We start from the raw sequence: 16101 nt of genomic DNA on the forward strand, positions 1-16101 counted from the left end.
CTACGTTTGGAGGAGTGTGGTTGCTACGCAAGCCAAACCAACAGCCACGAAGGCTTCACTCGGATCTCCCGTGAGCAACGCCACGAAGGCCTAGCCCACTTCCACTAAGGGATTTCCTCGAGGCGGAAACCGGGCCTTTACAAAGTTCTTGGGGCACACATCCACAACCAAATTGGAGGCTCCCAAATCTGTAACAATACAACAATCAACAACAACACATCAACAACAAATCAACTAGGGAACCAAATAGGAACACTAGCATGAGATCCCTCAAACAAGAGAGGGGAAATGAAGAACGCTTCGGTGAGGATGTAGATCGGTGTCTTCTCCTTCGAATCCCCAAAGATCAAGAGCTTTGGTTGGGGAGGAAGAAGATCTTGCAAATCTTGTGTTCTTGAGGTGGCTCTAATGGTGGTGAAGCTTGGCAGATTTTTCTTGCAATGATTGAGCAACTTATCCCTTTGGAGGAGAAAGCTATTTATATGGGAGGAGCTTTCGGATCCGACCGTTGGGGACGAAAACCACTAACACCGGAAGTTCCGGCCAGGATGGCGGAAGTTCCGGCTTCTCGGAAGTACCGGCCACTCGGGCCGGAACTTCCGCCCTGTAAAAATACCCGCAAAGCACATGAAGGGGCGGAACTTGGGCGGAACTTCCGGTGGCCGGAAGTTCCGGCCAAGTTCCGGCCAAGTTCGGAAATTGGCAAAAACCTTACAGAGACATGCCGAGCCACAAACTCGCAATTCGGAACTTGCCCGAAAGTTGGGCGGAACTTCCGCTGGCGGAACTTCCGGCCAATTCCACCGGAACTTCCGCCCCTAAAGAGAAAGCTGAGTCCGGATCGCGCGAGAAGCAGCTGCTGAAAAAGACAGGCCGGAACTTCCGCCGGACTTGGCCGGAACTTCCGCCGGATCCGGAAAACCCGCGAGAACATTCGAACAGACAAAACCAATACACCGATCCATCAATTTTTGATGGCTTGTACCTGTCTACATAGACACACATAAAAATATACATAGTGTTGACGTCAAACACACAAAACCCAAAAGGGCGGGAAATGTTCTTTCAGTACCGCCCGCGGCGGGGCGGGAGGCGGGCGGGAGGCGGGCGGGACTGGAGCCGCAGGCGTTGGCGGGCTCGCCCGGCGGTAGCGCCCGCTACCGCCCGGCTACCGCCCGCATTGGCGGCGGGAGTGAGGCGGGAGCGGGGCGGGAGGCGGGGCGGCGCGTTGGCGGGCCGGGGCAGGAGTGGGGCGGGCGAGAGGGCGGGCGGGAGTGGGGCGGGAGAGGGGCGGTAGTGGCTGAGGTGGCGCGATCTGATTCGTCCACCTCAGCTAGCCGTTGGGGTAGCCGTTGGTACTTCAAAAAACCCTAAAATTTCAGCCCCCCCTCTATAAATACCTCCATCTGGTTTCACTCACTCCACACCCATTTCATCTCCTCCACTCTCCATTTCCACTCCCTCTCAACGCCATGTCTTCGTCCAGCAGTTCGAGCGACGGAATAGAGGGTGAGCTGATCGCTGCATTCCAGGCGGAGTACGAGGAGGAGATGCTCTCAACCGTCCTGGTCATTCTCCCCTACAAAAGTGTACTGCGGCTTTGCGTCTGTTAGCTTATGGAGCCTCTGCAGATACGATAGATGAGTGGCTTAAGTTAGCTAGACAAACTACATCAGATTTTCTAGATAGATTCTGTGAAGGCATCATTGCCTGTTACGGGGAGACGTTTTGCCGTCGACCAACTGTCGAGGATACTCAGCGTCTGTTAGCGAAAGCCGAGGACGCTCCTTCTCGAGGCGTACTCTTGGGTTGATCATGCGTGCATGTGTCATTCTGCACAACATGATCATCGACGATGAGCGTGGTACAAATTTGGAGCACAACTATGAGACCGTTGAGTCCAATGTCGGCCCTGCAATACACCACCATGCACCACCAAGCCTAGCAGCGAGGATTCAGATGGACAACGAAATGAGGGACTCACCGGTGTATACACAGCTCCAGCAAGATTTGATTGAGCATGTGTGGGCTCATAATGCATAGATTATGTAATTTTTTCAAATTTTTATGTAATTTTTTCAAATTTTTATGTAATTTTTTCAAATTTTTATGTAATTTATTTTTATGATGTAATCGGTTACAATTTTAGTTCAATAAAATAATTTCCTTGCATTATTTTTAATGTTGTAATCTGAAAAAGAAAAACTAATGTTGAGGAGAGAGAAAAGCTGATGTGGAGGAGAGAGAAGTGAGAGGTCTCACTATAGCCCATGCATTGGCAAGGTGGGGTGAGAGTGGGGTGAGAGTGGGGTGAGAGTGAGGAAAAAGCTGACGTGGCGAGGCTAGAGTGGGGCGGTGCATTGGCACCAGCCTTAGTGTTTTACCTACAATGTTAGTTGGTTTTATGCACACAAAAAAAATCAACTGACGACTATGTGTGTTTGTAATGGCAGATAAATAGGGTGATGCACAATGGAAGAATCTGAGAATCTGTTTAAGGGGCTTGCCTCAAGTTGGTATGATATCCAAAAGTAAAGAAAATGCTTGGGTTTTTTTTTGGGTTGCATATGAGGGCCGTGCAGGCTTTGAAGTGAGAAGAGATACACCAATGTGAACAAGGTTAGTATAGTAACATCATGTGGATATGTTTGCGTCAAGGAAGGTATTCAGAAAAAAGGAGAACAAGAATCCGTTCAAAAGTGTTTGAGCTCAAGCAAGAACTAACATCATGTAGACAATACTTTTGGCACAAACAAGGAATATAGGCTATTTGCTGTTTTTCTTGGACTCAACTGCTGCACTGCTGTTTGACAAAACATTTGCCTTATTTGAATGACTCTTTTGCACTTTTCTAGCTGAACATAATGAAAGGCAACCTAGAACAATTTACCGATCAAGATGCTGCAATGGGAAAACCGGAAAATCCGTAGAGCTGTCTTAATGGAATCAAAGTTGGTCAAAATTTGAACTTCCCTAAAACAATCAGAAAATATCTAGTAAATCAAACCTATTGAGTTATGTATTCTGGACAAATTTCAATGAATTTCGACATACAATTGTGAACTGAGATGTTGTATGCCCGCCTCATGGCGATCTCTTGGGAGTGCGCTTGCTCCTCCGCCGCCAGGGTCTGACGACGGTCGGTGTCTCGCTAGACGGTCTCGAACGATGCGAGCAACGGCTCGCCTGTCACCCTGATAGCCTCGTCGTCGTGGCCATCGTCGTCGACGTCGTCGTAGTTGTCGTTGTAGAGGTAGACGACACCCGCGGGCTAGGGCCCCAAGATGTGCTGCGCTTTCTGCGACTCTGGGAGCTGCACCCTCGCCTCGGAGAGCATGGCATTGGACGCCTGGATGTCGGTTGTGGTCGCCGACGGAGTTTGGAGATGGAGTGACTCGAGGGACGCCCGCTCGCCCTCCAAGGCGACGGCCATGCGCGCCGCCGCCTCCCGCATGCCCTCCCGGTATGGGACATAGAGCTCGTCCTCACGGGTTTAGGCGGCGGTCTGCTCCGCCTCGAATGCAGCCAACACTTGTTGTTTCCGGATCTTCCGGATAGTATATGCGAGGTATTTTTGTGGTCGGCCATGGCTTGTAGACAAAGATTGCCATAGCCGTCGCAGCGGCGTCCTTTATATAGGCGCAACATGACGGGAGCGAGCGTTTGGTTTTCCCTTCGCGCCAAATGCTTGGTCTCGCGCGGGAATCGACCGCCCTCGAGCGGGAACAACTGACAGCGGCGGGAGTCGCCATTAAAAAGAGCTTCACGGTCTCAAAAAAATTACGTCGGGCTGCTACGGACACCCCAGACGCTCTTAGTGATCGAAATGTGTCGGGCACTGGAGATGTCCTGACAACTTACGCTAAGCTAGTAACTTGTCTTCCTCTCCGTTCTTTTCTGCAACCATTGATCGTACACTTCATATTCTCCTCTTCCCTCTGCTAGCGTATTATATCCGTGACGTGTCAGATCTCAGATGATGCCCTCTGCGGCTTTGTGTCAAAGGTTATTGACGAATGGATGAAGACGTTTTTGCTTACCCCCTCTGTCCACAAATAAAATAAATGTACATGTGAGTTTTTCAAGATAAATTATAAAGTGGAGTGAAAAATATATTGGAAACATGCATCTCTTCTCTTTAATTCTCTCACCTCCAATGAACTAAGTGTACATAGAAAACAAGAAGAATATGTGCTCAATATTATTAGGTTTAATTTCCGTACGATGAGACAGAAGCAATTAAATTGCATTGGGAAGATAGGAGCACACTCTTTTGTGGACAATGCTTAGAGTCACAATGGGAAGTATCATACACTAGTATCATGCACATGATACTCCCTCCATCCTAAAGTGTAAGTCACATTCCCGTTTTCAGGTTGTCCGGCCTATGAGGCAAATAAGGCACAATTTTGCATTAATTAGGGTTAATTAACGCATGCAGCCCGCACCTTCCTCTCCTCCACATGCAGCCCGCACCTTCCTCTCCCCTTCCACACTTATTGCTACGGTTGGCATGCATGGGGTGTGAACTTGATCAAAATTCCTGCATGGCCGCGTGCAACAACCCTTTCCTCTCTCTTAACTCACATCGGATGTGAAAAGGAACTGGTTTCTCTTCTTGTCCTGTGTATAAAAGGCTGTTTTTTAGCTGTTGCAGTTACGAAACATCACAGTCCGACCTAATTAGTCACAATTTCTGCCCCAATCACGTTACGCCTTGGGCCAAGATATTAAAGGATTGTGACTTACACTCTAGGACGGAGAGAGTACTAGTTTATGATACTACCCCACAATGCATATTATCATAGTATCATCATATTTAATGGTTTGTAGAATCTCAATGCAAATTGTGTACATGATGTGTTTGCTGTTAAGTTTTCTAGTTTTACGTGCTATGATACGGTGTCATATTATGATACCACTCTCATCTCTCACCTCATTAATTGGTGCGTCACATCAGATTTTTACCATCATGGCATGCATGATACTACTTATGATACTTCTATTGTGGCTAGTCTTAGAGCTAGATGTCCACTTATTTGAGAATGGAGGAAGTACAGGTTCCATGTTCCTGGCCCGTACATGGAGCGATGCCCCGCCAGTCTCAAACCCAATTCCTCCAAAATCAACTTCTCCAATAGCTCTTCAAACTCAATTTGACTTTAATCCTGCGAGTCAAGAGCTGATTGATTCCTAGGTCGTTCAATGGATCATGGCGAGCGAGCCATGATCCAACATGACCGCATTCCGGTGAATGTCCAGAGAGTTCCAGGCGAAAGGGCAACAACTCAAGCTCGCGCCAAAACTCGACAAGGAGTACATGTCGCTCTCGATTTGGCCTTGCAACCTGCGCATGTATAGGTCAGGCGGGGATTTGTTCCATGCTCTGTAAAAAAGATTGTGGGTTGAACGTGTTTGCGAAGTCTGATTTGCGCATATTTTTCAACGAAAACTGAAAATTAGTGATTATTTTATAATTTTAACATGTTTATAGAATCTGCTAAAGATGCTCTAATTGCTACTACCGGGGGCTATAACACTACATTTGCATGACAATGATTGCTGCATCGGCACGGTGACGACATTATTCAAGCCGAGCATTCGAGCTCCCTTGGGCCAGCGGGATAGGCGCTACATGCGTACTCGTTCAGGTCAACGTGACAGGGTCAGCTGCCGCCGCACGCATCAACAAATATTCGGCGGCGCCCCTAGAACAGTTCAACTTTGAAACGATGCAACCTAGGGTAAACAGCAACCCAAAACGCTCAACTTTGAATAAAAGCTATAGGCCGGAGTAATATCGGTCGGCGGCCGCAGGTGGTTTGTCGCTGTAGTCTGTATTGAGTGGTTGATTGTTCGGGACTCGGTAGCGGTGGTGAAGTTCCTCACGCCCTGTCTTGTCGGGATAAAACTCCGGTAGGTCAAGCAAGCACACCTGCACACGCCGTCGACCGGCACAGGTATGGGATCCCCGGCTGCCGCGCCGCTGATTTCGCTCGCCGCCGTACTCCTGCCGTTTCTTTTGCTCGTGGCAGCCAGCAGCGCAGGGCTGCCCAACTGCCCGACCAGCTGCGGCGACGTGAGCAGCGTGCCGTACCCGTTCGGCATCGGCGCCGGCTGCTACCACTCGCCGGGGTTCAACCTTACCTGCGACACGACCCGCCGCGCCTGCTCCTCGGCGACGACGCCGTCTTCCACGTGCTCAACATCTCCCTCGCAAACGCCACCGTGCGCGCCGCCCGCATCGGAGGCATCAACATCACCTCCCTCGACGTCGTCGGCGCCGGCCGCACCGCGTGGCGGGGCCTCGGCGGCGACGGCGGGCCGTACGCGCTGTCGGACGGCAGCAACGAGATGCTGATCGTCAGGTGCTGCGACGTGCTCGCGCAGCTGACCTCTGGGGAAAGTGGGAGCGGGAACGTCACCATCAGCGGCTGCGCCTCCTTCTGCCCCGGCACGGCCTCCGGGCGTACCCTGCTGTCCTTCAGCGACGGCCGGTGCACGGGCGTGGGGTGCTGCCAGATGCCCATCAGCATCGGCCGCGCCTCCTACGACGTGCAGTACAGGCGGCTCGACGTGAGCCGGCCGCCGGAGCATGACTCCGCCGGGGTACCCCTTGTGCTCATCGCCGAGCAGGGGTGGCTCCAGCAGCAGGCCGCCTCCACCAGAGGCGCGTCGCTGCCCGTCAACCTCGACGAGACGCCGGTGCCCGTGCTGCTGGGCTGGGCAGTCGGATCAGCACCTCTCGGGCAAGGCGGTACGCCGCTCGACAATTCGACCTGCTCCGGGAACGCCGCGCCCGGCCGCAGCGCTTGCAAGAGCCGCCACAGCTCTTGCCGCGACGTCGCCACGGCCGTTCGCAGCGGCTACGTGTGCGACTGCCAACAGGGCTACGCCGGAAACCCGTACCTTGCCGACGGATGCCAAGGTTGGTTAATTCAGATTCAGTCTTTGTGATTCAGTCATTGCTCCTGCAAATCGCTAATTGCTGCGTGCGTAATTTGGCTTCAGATGTCAACGAGTGTGAGCGACCAGAAGACTACGGCTGCTTCGGGGAGTGTATCAACCAGCCTGGAACGTTCCAATGCCGGTGCCCGGCAGGCACCCAGGGGAACCATACCCAACGCAATGGCTGCGCCGTATCTCCTCTGCCTCCGGCTTCCTCTTCTTCGACAGGTGACCAAATCCCCATTCTACTTCGTTTTCTATTGATCAGAGATCAGGATCAGTGCTAGTATCAGTAGAGTTTGAATGTTTGATCTTTCGATAGTTAGATCTTAGCAATCAGCCAACGTGAGCAAACCCCCATTCTACTTGATTTTATATTGATCGGATATTAGATTAATAGTAGTTTAATACTTTGAGTAGCGTTTGATCTTTCATTAGTTAGATCTTAGCAACTAGCTGGATGGCATGCGCGGCTTGATTCGTGAAATCTCACATTGGCTGCTATCCTTTGTTGGTCCAGAAACATCTTAGCAAGAAACAAAGTGTGTGCCTCTGCAAATAGGGAAAACAAGAGTAAATTCGAAAAAGCATTTCTCCGTACAGAATTCCACCACTATTATTTCCTGGATGCTTTCCCTTAAATGGTGTTATTTGATTGTGAGAGGAACTCCTAATTTCAACTTCATAAACCTTTTAGCAGTTCAGTTTCAAAGAAATAGGGATTTCTATATTTTTGCTACTTTGCCATGTATACAAATAATAAAACGCTTATAGTACTACTAATTATGTATTATTGGGCCAATGGAATTCAAAACATTGAATGGAAAATAAGTTGAAGTTAAATTCTCTAGATAATCCATAAAAATTGATGGCCTAGGCCTTCAAGAACAAATGCAATTATTAAGAACATGCAGCACAGAAGAAGCATTAAGAATATTCAGTCGATATTTTTTATTTCTTAAAACAGATACTAAGAGACTAGTTTTTTTCTAAGCAGGGGCATGATAGATCTCGTAGATCAACTAGCCTAGATCTTAATCGGTAGTAACCATATCTCTGTAACAAATTGTATTCATGTACTGTGAGAGGGAGGGAGAGATACCAAGACTGCTGTGATGTTTACCTTATTGCTGCGAGAAGAACGAACCCGTCGACGTTGACGTGGTGATGGCGGCGGATCGGTGAGGGAGTGGTGGCGGCGGAGCTTCCCGTCGGCACTGCACTAACCCTAATCGGTGGGTCTGGTGGGGCGAGTGGCTGCTCAGGGCAACCTCATAACCTGTGCCACTGGCCCCCACCACTCTATATAGTGCAGGCGACAGGGGCCCACCAACCAGCGAACGGTTGGGCGCCCCCGATCAGGGCGCGGACGAGGTCAAGGGGTCGTGCCAGAGCCGTTGGGCTCTGGTGCGGTGGAGATCAATCCTAACAGGGCACACCTACACCCTCACTTCTTTTAGACATTTATGGTGTGCTAAATTTTGAAATAAATATCTAAACATTGCAGTACAAAAGTTATATTGATCTACAAAGTTTGAGGTTAATAAGTTGTGCTATTTACGATAAATTTAATTACCTATTTTGGATCGGACTTGCATTGGGATCTAGTTTCCATTTGTTTTCAGTCGTACAACTTAAGGATTCTATTCCTTTTCCACATCATAATGCTTGGAATTTTACGATACTCCGACTAAATATGAAATCTCCACAATGCTTAATAACTTATTTGTAATATTACCGTTCCTTGCGACTTATTGCTACATTAAATCTTAGCCATATGTAAAGTTTTGCTTTAATAACATAACAGGTAAATTCAGTTTGCTGCATTTGATTTCAGGTTTAAGCGTTGGTATAGGGGTTAGTAGTGGTTTGGCGCTTATACTTCTGGCTATCCTTATAGTCCTCCTCGCTCGCAAGCACAAGCATCGTAAGGCTAAGAAGTTGAGAGAACGGTTCTTCCAACAGAACCGCGGACAGTTGTTGCAACAACTGGTAGCTCAAAGGGCAGACATTGCTGAAAGGATGATCATACCATTAGAGGAGCTCGAGAAAGCAACAAACAACTTTGATAAAACTCGTGAGCTTGGTGGCGGAGGACATGGCACCGTGTACAAAGGGATTTTGTCCGATCTCCATGTTGTAGCCATCAAGAGGTCAAACATCGCAGTAAAGAGAGAAATTGATGAATTCATAAACGAAGTCGCTATACTTTCTCAAATAAATCACAGAAACGTGGTGAAGCTTTTTGGATGCTGCCTTGAGACAGAAGTGCCGCTGCTCGTCTACGAGTTTATTCCAAATGGAACACTTTACGACCATCTTCATGTCACAGGACCAAGATCATTGTCATGGCACGATAGGTTGAGGATCGCAATTGAGATGGCCAGAGCTATCGCCTATCTTCACTCAGCTGTGTCAGTCCCTATAATCCATAGAGATATCAAGTCGACCAATGTACTTCTTGATGATACTCTAACATCGAAGGTTGCAGACTTTGGAGCTTCAAGGCACATTCCACTTGACCGATCAGGCATTACCACAAAAGTGCAAGGAACTATTGGATACCTGGACCCTACTTACTATTACACAAGGCGGCTTACAGAAAAGAGCGATGTCTATAGTTTTGGGGTTATTCTTGTAGAACTCCTTACCAGAAAGAAGCCATTTTCATACATGTCCTCGGAAGATGAAGGCTTGGTAGCACATTTTGCCACTTTGCTTACAAAAGGAAGTTTGACAGACATATTAGACCTGCAAGTTACCGAGGAAGGGGGCAAAGAAGTTGAAGAAGTGGCTGCATTAGCTGCAACATGCATAACACTAACAGGGGAAGATCGGCCCACAATGAGACAAGTAGAGATGGCGCTTGAGAGCATTCAAGCACCCGGAGTCCATGCTGCTTCGATTAAGAGATCTGAGGAGGATATTATAGAAAGGAATTTGCCAACAACCCAAGGAGCAAGAAGCAATCAAGAGGTTACTCGGATATACAGTTTGGAGGATGAGTTCATGTTATCTGCAAGGTACCCTCGATAGTTTTGGTTACCTTCTGTAGGCTGAACAGATTATACTAATCAAAAGCTTTCCCCCATTAATTGTAATGGTGTATCTACTTTGGGCAGTCTAAGTGACATAGCGTTGTCGTATCAAGAATATTGAAAATTCAGAACACATTCTTTAAAAAAATGAGTACTAGCTGTTTCGTTCTTTGTTATCTTTTTTATGTGTACACATGGCAAAAAATCGTTTGATGATGCTGTGCGCAAGGAAAGCATTATGGGAAAAGACCTAGTTCATCCACTGTAAATGGGCATGCATTCCTCCTTTTAGAGCTTGAAGAACGGGGTTCACATACCTGGATGGCCGGGTCGGTTTGGAACAATACTATCGAGCCGAATCCATACAAACGTACGTGTTTTCCACCCAGTCCATCTCCCAGTTCCAAACCGTGTAAAGCCCATGTGCACTGTGCAGTAGCTGACTAGCGCGCGCTGCAGCCTGTTTCCATCGCTGAGACAGCTGCAGGTACAACATCATTGGCTGCTACAAGATTTGCATGTTACAACACTAGTAGCTGTACATTTTTCATTCCATTCACCTGCACACACACACACAAACAAACTTGACAGTCTTTATCATGCCATGAAAGGACATCATAAAATCTAGCACTGCTACAAAACACAAAAATATTTCGACAGCCTTTCTAATGTCGTAACAGGACATTGACATTTCTAGCACGGAGCACGATGTTATTTTGTGATCCAAATTCATATACTAAAGGGAGGCTAACTTCTGACGAGCGGAGCGAGGCCCGTCGCCGGAGGCTTGGGCCGAAGCAGCCTCCACCGCATGTTATCTCGAGGGCTCGCTGCATGTTGTCTAATGCAAAGATGCATAGAGGTTTTTGGGCTGAAGCAGCCTCCACCGCATGTTATCTCATCAACAGGTCACCTTCTGTTCCACTTGATAAGAAAACTCCAATTGAGGTATGGTCTGGTTCGCCTGCTGATTATTCAGATTTGAGAGTTTTCGGTTGCACTGCTTACGCTCATGTTGATAATGGAAAGTTGGAGCCAAGGGCTGTTAAGTGCATCTTCCTTGGTTATGGTTCAGGAGTTAAGGCATATAGATTATGGAATCCTGAAACTAAGAAAATTGTGTTGAGCAGGAATGTCGTTTTTAATGAGGCGGTTATGTTTAATGATAGTCCGTCTACTGATATTTCTGATGCTATTGATTCTCCTGATGTTTCTGATGATGAGCAGCACAGAATTGGCGTGCAGGTGGAGCACGCAAAGGAGAATGAAAATGTGTTTCCTGAAACCAACAATGATGATAATGATGTTCCACCTTCACCACCTTTTGTTCAGCGACAAGGACGGTCTATTGCTGCTGACCGCCCTAAGAGAAATATTACACCTCCTACCCGATTAATTCAAGAATGTGATATTGTTGTTTATGCTTTGAGTTGTGCTTGAACAGGTGGAGCATGATATTGAACCAGCTACATATACTCGAAGCCATTGCTTCGGTTGATAAAGAGAAGTGGGTAGGTGCGATGCAAGAAGAGATGCAATCGCTTGAGAAGAATGGCACATGGGATGTTGTGCACTTGCCTAAACAAAAGAAGGCTGTCCGCTGCAAGTGGATATTCAAAAGAAAGGAAGGTTTGTCTCCTAATGAGCCTCCACGGTTTAAGGCAAGGTTAGTAGCAAAAGGTTTCAGTCAAATTCCGGTGTTGATTATAATGATGTATTCTCCCCGGTTGTGAAGCATAGTTCTATTCGTGCTTTCTTTGGTATTGTTGCTATGCATGATCTTGAGCTTGAGCAGCTAGATGTAAAGACTGCTTTTCGCATGGTGAGTTGGAGGAGGATATATATATGGACCAACCTGAAGGTTATGTTGTGCCTTGTAAGGAGGATCTTGTTTGCAAATTAAAGAGGTCCCTTTATGGTCCGAAACGGTCGCCACGACGAGTGGTATAAAAGGTTTGATTCATTTATGCTTACACATGGTTTTGAGAGATCTCGGTATGATAGTTGTGTGTATATCAAGTTTGTTAATGGATCACCTATTTATTTGCTTGCTATATGTTGATGATATGTTGATTGCTGCCAAGAGCATGAAAGAGATCACTACTTTAAAGAATCAATTAAGTAGTGAGTTTGAGATGAAGGATCTTGGTCCTGCTAAGAAAATACTAGGCATGGAAATCAAAAGGGACAGAAAGTCTAGTTTGTTGTTTCTTAGTCGGGAAAAGTACATTGAGAAAGTTCTTCATCGTTTTAATATGCATGATGCAAAGTCGGTTACTACTCCTATTGCTTCTCATTTCAAGTTGTCGGCTTTGCAATGTCCTAGCTCTAAAGATGATATTGAGTACATGTCTCGAGTTCCCTATTCTAGTGCTTGTTGGTTCCTTGATGTATGCCATGGTTTGTTCACGTCTCCGATCTATCATATGCTATGAGTTTGGTCGGTCGATACATGGCTAATCCTGGTAAAGAACATTGGAAAGTCATGTTCGGTGGATTTTCGGTACCTTCGCGGCACATCAAAAGCTTGCTTGAGGTTTGGCGAGGATTGGTGAGGGGCTCGCCGGATATGTGGATTCAGATTATGCTTGGCGATTTGGATAAGAGAAGATCCCTCACGAGGTTATGTGTTTACTTGTTGGTGGATGTCTTGTTAGGCTGGAAGGCTACTTTGCAGGATGCTTGTTGCACAATCTACTACGAGGCTGAGTACATGGCTATTGTCGAGGCGAGTAAAGAGACTGTTTGGCTGAAAGGGTTATATGCTTGAGCTTTGTGGAGATAATTCTTGCATTAAGTTGTTCGATGACAGTCAAAGTGCTATTTATCTTACTAAAGATCAGATGTTCCATGATAGGACAAAGCACATTGATATTAAGTACCACGCAATCAGAGATGTGGTTGCAAAAGGTAAAGTGAAGGTATGCAAGATTAGTACTCATGATAATCCTGCTGATATGATGACTAAGCCTGTCCCTGTGTCCAAGTTTGAGCTTTGCTCAAGCTTGGTTGGTATAACTGTTTAGCCCAAGTGGCTATTGGCGCCAGCAAGTGTTTTTCTTTGTTGATTCAGGTGATTGTTGAAGTTCATGCTACAAGGAATTTGTCTCAAGGTGGAGTTTGTTATTTTGTGATCCAAATTCATATACTAAAGGAGGCTAACTTCGACGAGCGGAGCGAGGCCCGTCGCCGGAGGCTTGGGCCGAAGCGTAGTCGAAGTTAGCCCATTTGTCGTGCCCTACGGGGACGCCTGCGGGGGGTGCGGGGGCGGCAGCCCCCGCGGTACTGATCGTTGCCACCGCCTATTTATATTCCCCGTAAGCCGCCGCTAGGGTTATCATCGCATCATTGTACACCCACGGCGTTTGTAAACACCACCGAAATAGTGAAGTTTTGCTGGCTGGCGCCCGTGGTTTTTCCCTTGTGTGTTGCAAGGGTTTTCCACGTTAAAATCTCGTGTCCCCTGCAGTGTTTTACTTTTCGTTCTTCCTTTATTGTGCATCTCAAATATAACACACGATTCAACATTTTTTCGATAAAGAAGATTAAGTAGGCAGCACCTGGCCTTTCGACATTGAAAGCATATAGGAATGAGGAGGACCACGCCTCCAGCAGCAGCTCCATTGTCCTTCCTGATTATGTCCCTACCTGAACACATCTCCAATTTTCTAAAAGCACCGATCCTCCTTACGTTCCCTGTTCGGGATAAAAGAAAACGGGAAGATACATTAGAACTGCCACTAGATTATCCCCAAAGAGCACAGAAAGACAAAAGCACTTTGAATACAGAGTAAAAGTTTATTAAGTATGTTGAGGAACAAACCAAATCTGCTACTGAGTAAAGGAACGCACACAGTCAAGATTCTAGAAAGTGAATGTTTAAACCCAGAGCACAAAGGTAGAGGAGAAACACGAGTGGCAATGTTTCTATAAAGTAATAGAAATATGCACTGACTGTGAAGTAGCAAAGGAACCATTTCATTACCATGTTTTTTTATCAGTTTAAGACCTTTTTCACAGCAGACCACTCCATTAGACCACCAGGCTTCAACCTGCACATAAACGTACATGTTAAGCAACACAAATTAGGTATATAAATACAGAATGTACTAAATCATAGTATACCTTCTTTGTTTGGAATTATTATAAGCCAATCCTTCCCACAAACTAAAGCTTCAAGCGATGTTGGTTTTAGCGATGTTTGTGTCTCCTAGTATCTTTCCGCCGCAGCTAAATGCTGATTCAGATGAGACGGTGCTGAGAGGTATTGCAAGAAAATCGCGGGCCATGGTTGAAAGCACAGGGTACTTCTCGGCATTTGTTTTCCACCAAAGCAAAATATCAAAATTTTTGTTGGAGCTTTCAGATTGTTCATCCAAATAAATGTCTAGCTCTGACTTTGGTTGCACATAAGCTCTCCTCCTTGATTTGTACCGAGCGAACTCCTCATCGAGCTTCCTTTTACCAAGGACCCGTGAACCCTGGCAAAGCCCAGCTTGGCGAGACACAGATGATTGCTCCCTGCTTCTTTTTGCATGCTCTTCATATTTATCGAAGTACAGTTTCATCATGTCCTTAATATATTTAACATTTTTCTCTACGTCATTGACATTGTCACAATACTTCTCATAAAAGAAGTGTGTGACGTCCAACTACTTTGAAAGTTGGCTGCATCGACTCCATCCACTGCTCAAAGTAAGGATCCTCGAATTTTCTAAAAGGAATCTCGGCGTGGATGCAGTACTTGACCATGAGTTTTACAACTTTTCACGGGATCGAAGACAAACCCAACATCAGATGGCTTCTTCTTGATTGTTGCAAGAAAACTGTTTCTAACCTCATCTTCAATTTTTGGGCATGCATCACCAACATGATTTCTGAGGCTACTAGTGCCAGACTTGCATGCTAACTTCATGGCGCAAAATTTCCATATGGCCTTGAGGACATTGTCCACTATAACCAAATCAGGCTCAAAGTACTCCCAAACTTTAGCCCTCCTACCATGCGGTGTTTGCAAAATCTCATCAGTTGAGTCACCCATACCTGAACCATCAGACATGTTCCCAGACATGGTTCAAGCCTGTTTGCATAGAAAGGACATTTATGGAAATTAATAGAGAAAAATTGATCTTTGAGAAAGTTGAACTATATACTAATAGATAAAAAATGAACTATTTACAAGCCATTTTTTCGCAAAAACCAAGTGGTTAGTGGTAGATAGTAGCTACTAGCTCCCTAGCATGCATCCGTGCGTGCATCTCTACTAAATTATTCTGCAGCCTAGTTGCTTGCACTAAGAAACCAATTCGTTCTGGGTTATCAGCTCTATCTTGCAACATTCTATTTACTAGGTACAGACGTACAGTACGCAGCAAGAATTCCTCAAAAAGTTCATTCCATAGTTCATTCTTTGGGGTTCGATGGATCGTGGAGGGGATAGATGGAGAGAGAGATACCTTTGGGGGTCGATGAGGGAGGGAGAAGCCTTCCGCGGGAAGGAGGGGACGGCGGCGACGCCGCAGCAGGAGCTCCGGGCGGCGGCGCGGCGGAAACTCCGGACGCTGGCAGCATCCCGTATCCCTAGTTCCAGTGGCGTTCGGTCGACGCTGATATGCGGCTGGCGGAGATGATGCACCAGGAGGACGGAGGGGAAGGCGGCGGTGCCGCCGCTGGAGCTCTGGCCGCGTCTCATCTGTGGGCTGTGGAGACGTACGAGTTTGGTTTGGCACTGTAGTTTGGGTCCAGTCTTGAAATGGTTTCAGACCAAATTATTTGAGCTCAAACTAGTCCAGTCCAGTCCAATCCAATCCAGTAAAAGCTAGAGCCGAAACCAGACCAAACTAAAATTCAGCCCATTTAGACCAATCCAAAGAAAACTATCTAGAAAACCAAACCAAAACTATAGTTTCAGCTCAAACTATTCACAACATATAAGTTTAGTCAAAAGTCAACATTCTCTAAGTTTGACTAAGTTTAGACATGAAAACATAAACACTTACAATTAAAATTCATATCACTAGGTTCATTAAAAGTTGTATTTTCTTAGCGTATTTATCAACTATTATATCTTTTTTGTGTGAAAAAAACTAGTACTACCTCTGGACTTATTTAATTG

At 46.5% G+C, this 16101-nt stretch overlaps 2 pseudogenes; one reads left to right on the plus strand and one right to left on the minus strand.

The window, feature by feature from the left end:
- Positions 1–5962: 5962 nt before the first annotated feature.
- On the plus strand, positions 5963–10138 carry LOC124695505 (annotated as a pseudogene).
- Positions 10139–13610: 3472 nt separating this feature from the next.
- LOC124698213 lies at positions 13611–15043 on the minus strand (annotated as a pseudogene).
- Positions 15044–16101: the final 1058 nt, after the last annotated feature.

Source organism: Lolium rigidum, chromosome 3 (genome assembly GCF_022539505.1).
Source record: "Lolium rigidum isolate FL_2022 chromosome 3, APGP_CSIRO_Lrig_0.1, whole genome shotgun sequence".
Classification (NCBI taxonomy): Eukaryota; Viridiplantae; Streptophyta; class Magnoliopsida; order Poales; family Poaceae; genus Lolium; species Lolium rigidum.